Raw genomic sequence first — 6,212 nt, 5'->3', positions numbered from 1 at the left:
GGGTTTAGGCCGGCCGGCGTTGGGAACCGCTTCCCGAGGCACCGCGGGGCTGCCGCTGCCCCCGGCCTGTGCCCGTAGGACACCTGTTTTGTCTGAGGCGAGTCCGTACCCAGCAGGAAAGAAGAGGGGTCTCAGGCGTCCCCTCGGCGGGTTTTCTTACTTTCTTTCGTACATTTCACTCGTGTTCTGCTCTTGGTGGCATCGCCCTTGTTTGGCCGGGGAATGACCTTTGTTTGCATTTCCCCAGCAGGCTAAGCGCAGCTGGCACCTCTGGTCCCGGCCTCGCCGCAGCTTGGTGTCTGCCTGCCAAGGGGCACGGTCGAACACACTGCAGGGAGGCTCTCAGCGGTGAAACTCCTCCGCACTTCTGTGTGCACGTTGTTTGCAGAGACTTCTGCAAGGCAGCTCACGCGAAAATACAAGTTCTTATCAGGCCCTGTTACCCACGTATCGAGTGCTTTTTCAGTCTCCAGTTTCATTACAGAAACTTAAATAGGCAAAAATTTGTAAACTCACATCCTGCAGATGTCCTGTTTTGTGAATTTGGAGCATCTTTACAACACTGGCCCTTTTAAAACTCAACTTTCTACAATGCAGACAGCTCTTTTTAGCTGCTTTCCAGTTCTGCTTGTCCTGAATTGAGTTAGCTTAGGCTTGCACACATCCAGAAAGACTGCGTACTGTGCGGCTAGCGATTGCGGAAGGTGGTCATGGGGGGTGTGTGCCACGATAAACAAGTGGTGGTTTGATGCACAGTGTGAGCACTTAGAATCACATAATGGTTTGGGTTGAAAAAGACCTTACAGATCATCCAGTTCCAACCCCCTCCCTGCCTTGGTGAGGGACACCTTCCACCAGACCAAGTTGCTCAAAGCCCCATCCAACCTGGCCTTAAACAATGCCAGGGATGGGGCAGCTACAGCTTCTTTGGGCAACCTGTGCCAGTGCCTCACTACCCTCATAGTAAAGAACATCTTCCTTAATTCAGTTCAGATCTCTCTCTCATTTTGGATCCATTATACTTCAGGATGTTTTGATGATGGCATCAAAATCTCGCACATCTGTTTCTGTGTTTCTAATTGTGTCATCACAGAAAATGTGTTTCAGTTTAAAACTTGAAATCTATAGGCCCTGGTTGTCTCAGTTCTGCAGCAGTGCTTTTCAGTTCTTGCTGTTTCTAATGGGACTGCTGAGATGGCATTAGCAGGATGTGGCCAAGACACAATTCACTTTTTCTGCAGGGTCACTTTATCATTGTGCTTTCAGAAGCTTGTAAGAGTATATGAATAAAGTAAACTCACACTGCTTCTCTCATAATTCCAGTGTGTTTCTAACTTGTAACTAGAAAGAGAGGAATACTGCTGCCTAATCAAAATATTTATGAATACTGTTCATGCACAGTGATTCCATGCATTCGCACATCCTTCTTAGGGGTTTTAAAGACAACTTTTGCAATTTTCAAATAACTATATTATTTTTTTTTAAGTTACTGCCTCCATCATTAACAGTAGCCATTTCTTCTTTATTCGTAGTTGGCAAACTAACCCTCCCATAGTGATACGTTGCAGGAATCCACTGACAGTATTCTCACTCTCAGTATCCAAATTCAGTTCTGTTTGTATGTCTGTCTGTTGGTTAAGTGGATGTTGGATCTGCTGTCAAGACCAGCCTGACTCCATCCCTGCTGTAGCCTCTTCAGCGGCATTTGCAGACTGCCTTCACCTGAGCCCTTGATAGTCCCTAGAGGGGAAGAGCCCAAGCTCCTGATGCCTCCGCAGCACTAGAGGTCTTGTCCGTGTAGTCCAGAGTGGGTGAAGTCTAGGTGAGGCTCAGGGTATTACCATTCAGGGTACTGAGATCACAAATTCTGGTTTTCCTAAGCAACCAGGGAAGCCTTTGATCCTGGGCTGGTTACAGGAAGGCTAGGGACAGCAGTGTAAGTGGAAAATGGTGGCTTCCAGCCATGCATATGCTTAACCCACCTCCACAGCCTATCACTCACTCAGACACAACTTGAGGCTTTTTCACCAATCCCCTTTCTGCCCTAAATGGCCACTTTTAGCAACCATTCCCAAAGTGATGGTGATCCTCAAACATTCTGATCTATTCATGCTATTTTTATACCTTGGTAGCCTGTTATCTCTGTAACAGTGCTACCCTTTTCTCTTTCACCAAATAGCACCTGTCTTTCAAAACTGTGTGATAACAGAGATTTGCCATCTATCTGCTATCTCTGCAGTATCTGATTTAGAACAGAATCAATAGCATTCCTTTTTTTTTTTTTTTTTTTTTTTAGAGGTGGGAAAGAGGGGCATGGTGTTCCCTGTGTTAAAGAACAACATTTCAGCAGATTTTCACTAAGCAGACTTCATACCCTTATTGGGCTAGGACAGCCTTCAGTCTCTGTTCCTTCCATGTTGGATAATCCATTGCAAAGAACTGATTTGGAACTGGGATTTGGTTCCGGCCTAACAGGTAAATCACTGAATATGTGATATTATATATTACATATATGTTGCTTTGACCATATCTATCCTGCTTCATGTGTTCTCTTAGTGTCACCCTGCTTAAATTTTTTACCCTTCCTTTAACCTTTCTCACAGTCATATATTTATTCTCCTAAATAATTGCCACATTAAAAACATTGAAGGCTGGTTAGTGAATTCCTGAGCCTTAGGGACACATATAAGTTCCAGCTCCTTTCTACCATCCAGCCATTACAGCTAGAATGTTTGTGATTTATTCAGACAGCCAGAAATTGATTTCCCAAATGCAATTTAATTTTAAATCCATTGGGCATTTATGAAGATGGATGCCAGATGCAGAATATGTTGTCAAGAAGCAAGCAAATGTAATAAATCCCTGTAAGTAATGTAACCTCATATCTTCCTGTTATGTGTAAGAACATTTTTTGAAGGGGAAAACACCACTTCTGACTCAATGTTAAAACCTTTCCAATATGGCAAGTAGTTTTAATGTATTTTTTAAATGGCCCCCAGCATTATACACACTGTGTGCACTTACTGCATTAATAAAACTGAACAAATATTTACTTAGTCCTTTTGATGGATAGAATTATCATAAGCTGCTTCTAAGAGGTGCCTTCTCATAAGAGGCATCTAAACTTTTACAAATACCTGAAATTGTAAATTTCTGTCAAATATAGACATAATTATAAAAGAGTAATGGGTTTTGATACTGAAGAACAACAAAGGGGTAGGCTAACCAAACCTTGTGAGTCTATCTGAAAAGAGATGGTGTGATGCAGTGTGTTGATGAAGACCAAACGCATAGGCATCATTGCCTCTACTAGCTTTGGGTCTGGTTTTGTGGTTTGAGTGTTCAGAAATGGGGAAAACCAAGAAACAAAGAGAATGCTGTACATAAGCTAAAGAAATTAAAAGTGAGCTTTAAACAATTATGGACCCATGCTTTGCTCCTGCTAATGTTACTTTTTAGCAGCACCCATTAGGAGTAGTGCCCCTGCATGTCCATGACCCTTGCAGAATATGATGTCACACTGCCAGCAACACTGCTCGAATGTGAGGTCCTGTGTGTCACCAGTCTGGTCTCAAGCTGCCTGCATCCACACTGCTTGCACCAGGAACTTCTCTGGGTTAAAGCTGCTCCTACATGAAATTTCTCCTTCCAGAGAGGCAGCTGGCTTCCCTGAAGTGCAAAGCAGTGTCCGTGATCAGGCAATTTAGTTTTTTACTTTTATGACAGTACAGACATGTCCTGTAAGCAGATGGGGCTGACAGTATGGAGTTAATTGTACATCTGAGGCACAGAAAATGGCTGGAATAAAGGGAGCTATAATAAATCACAGCATATATTGATATGAGCAGCTTGATGGTTTCCGGTTCAGCCTTAGATGATAAATACAAACCTTTTTTTTTTTTTTTCTAAAACAGTGGGAGTGCTTTAAAACCACACATGAGGAGGGGATTCTTGGAAGGCTCATCTGAAAGTGCACATACACACCAGTATTTGCATATTTTGTGAATGTTTGCATGCTTACCTTTACGAAACATCTGCACTGGGCATTTTTTGTGTTGCCATGTTTTTTAATACAAACATAATACATTATAAACAGATTCAGGGCTCAAAAGATAAATTCTGTGTGTCTGTGTGACCCTGAAGATAACACCATATTTTCTTCCAGCACCTGTGAAACTTTTGGGCTGAGGTTCATTTCAAGATGAAGACATGTGCATATTGGTGTCTACATACAAGCTAGGTGTTTTATTTCCCAGCAGAGTTGGGGGCAGGGGCTTGCACCAGTTAATCTGAGATACTTATAGTGCGTGAGACATTCAGGCAGGGCTGGACAACTTGGCATACAACTTACAGGACTGTAGTGTCTTTCTGGAGCAGCAGCTGGAGACAAGATAGGTGTCAAAACAGCTGATCTGTTTACATCTTAGATCTCCTTAGGTTGACCCTAAGCAGAGAGCTGGTGGCTGATTAAATGAATCAGTCTCTGACTCCATTCCTTTGAATACACTGACCAAGAGCTCAATCAATTCTGTCAACAACTAATGTCACTTGAGAAGCTGTGTGATGTCCTACCTGGTCTCAGGCTACCCTTCTGGAAAGGCATCAGTTCCCGTATGTCCTGTGCAGATAGCTGCTGGCAGATAGCTGCTGGGGGTCTGCCTAGTGCATTGGATCCCCACCCTTAGTCACTTCAGTGAACTTTGGGTCCAAACACAGAAGATACATTTTGCAAACATGTATTTTTCACAAATGGGATGAAGTCTGGGAGGACTCCCGAATCTTCAAATGATCTGCAAGTTTAAAAACAAGGCCAAAAAAGAGTAAAGTGTACACAGGACATTTTGAATCACAAAGGCTTTTTTTTTTCCCAAGAATTACCCTACTTGTCTACATAAGGAAAAAGAAACCAGAAACCACTACTTTTAATGCTTGGGGGAAAATATCACTGTCTAGGTTAATATCATGCTTATTCCACTACTCTTCCTCCCCTTCCTCTTCCCTTCAGTTCTTCACATTGGCTTTGCCAGGAAAATGCAGATAAACCCATCCCCAAGGATAAAATGGTTTAACAGTAAGAAAGTTATTTGGGTCCAGGGCTTTAAAGGCCTATTGACAATGTTAAATACACCAGAATGCCTAATAACACTTTGGGAGGTTTTGCTTATTATTTCTGATTTCTAAATAGCTTGAAATAGAAATGAAATTTTAACACAGTTGTTTAGGCAGGTGCTATTGATTTGAACCGAAAGTTCTGAGGCTCCAGGGTTCCTTCTCATTATTAGGCATTTGGCTGACTGTCCTTGTGCTGCTGGGGAGCTTCTGAGTCCCAGTTCTAAAATACTGATACTGTAAGTGCTCAGACAGGTCTTCTAACTGCCAATTTTTCACAGAAACCAACTAAACCTGCATTGCTAATGTAAAGAGACAGAATTTAATGCAAAAAAAATTTATCAATCAAATCTTGCTACTGCTCCTATAAGGACAAATTAACAGTGAAAAACGTTTTTCATTTTCAAACTAAGCAGTCATCCCCTGTACTCTGAATCCAAATTACCTTGGTGAAAACAGACTTGTCAATATTTTGTTGATCTGCTTAATGGGACCTGCTCTACTACTACATGCAAGGAAGGAGCATGATGGCATCTGATTTTGTTATACTTACATTAGATCCAGCTTTGTGTCTAGACACCAGAAGGCAATTTCTTAGTGATGTTGGGGTTAACAAACGGAGGAATGTTGCTCTGATAAACTCCTTAATTCAAGGACAGTTTTGCACTCCTATCAACCAGAAGGAAAGGTAAGTGCACTCCTCTGCAGGCACTTACATATTCTAGATCCAGTTGCCAGATGAGAGAGTGCTCAGAATCTCTTGCATTTTCTCTTTTCCTAAAGCCTGCATTCATCTTCTCTTTCCCTAAGCCCTATACTCCTCTGCCTTTGCTCTGCATGAGCCTGGAAAGCCGTGGTCCCACGTCCTCCCCAGAATACAAAGCACCCGCAGTGCATGACCCCACTCCTTGGCCAAAAGCTGAGTCTTTTTCTTCTGCTCTGAGAGCTTGTTCTGCATGACAGTGCTTGTGTCTTTAACACGTCTTTTGTGTGGCAAGTTTTGCCCCCAGGTTTGCTATAGGTCTCCCATCGAAGTCAATGGATGTGGTAAGTACGTCTGCATAGCTCTACTGTAATTGCAAAGAAAGGGGAAATGCTCAGAT

This window comes from Melopsittacus undulatus, chromosome 5 (genome assembly GCF_012275295.1).
Source record: "Melopsittacus undulatus isolate bMelUnd1 chromosome 5, bMelUnd1.mat.Z, whole genome shotgun sequence".
Lineage (NCBI taxonomy): Eukaryota > Metazoa > Chordata > Aves > Psittaciformes > Psittaculidae > Melopsittacus > Melopsittacus undulatus.
The sequence above is the reverse complement of the archived record's forward strand: the minus strand, read 5'-3'. Positions refer to the sequence as shown.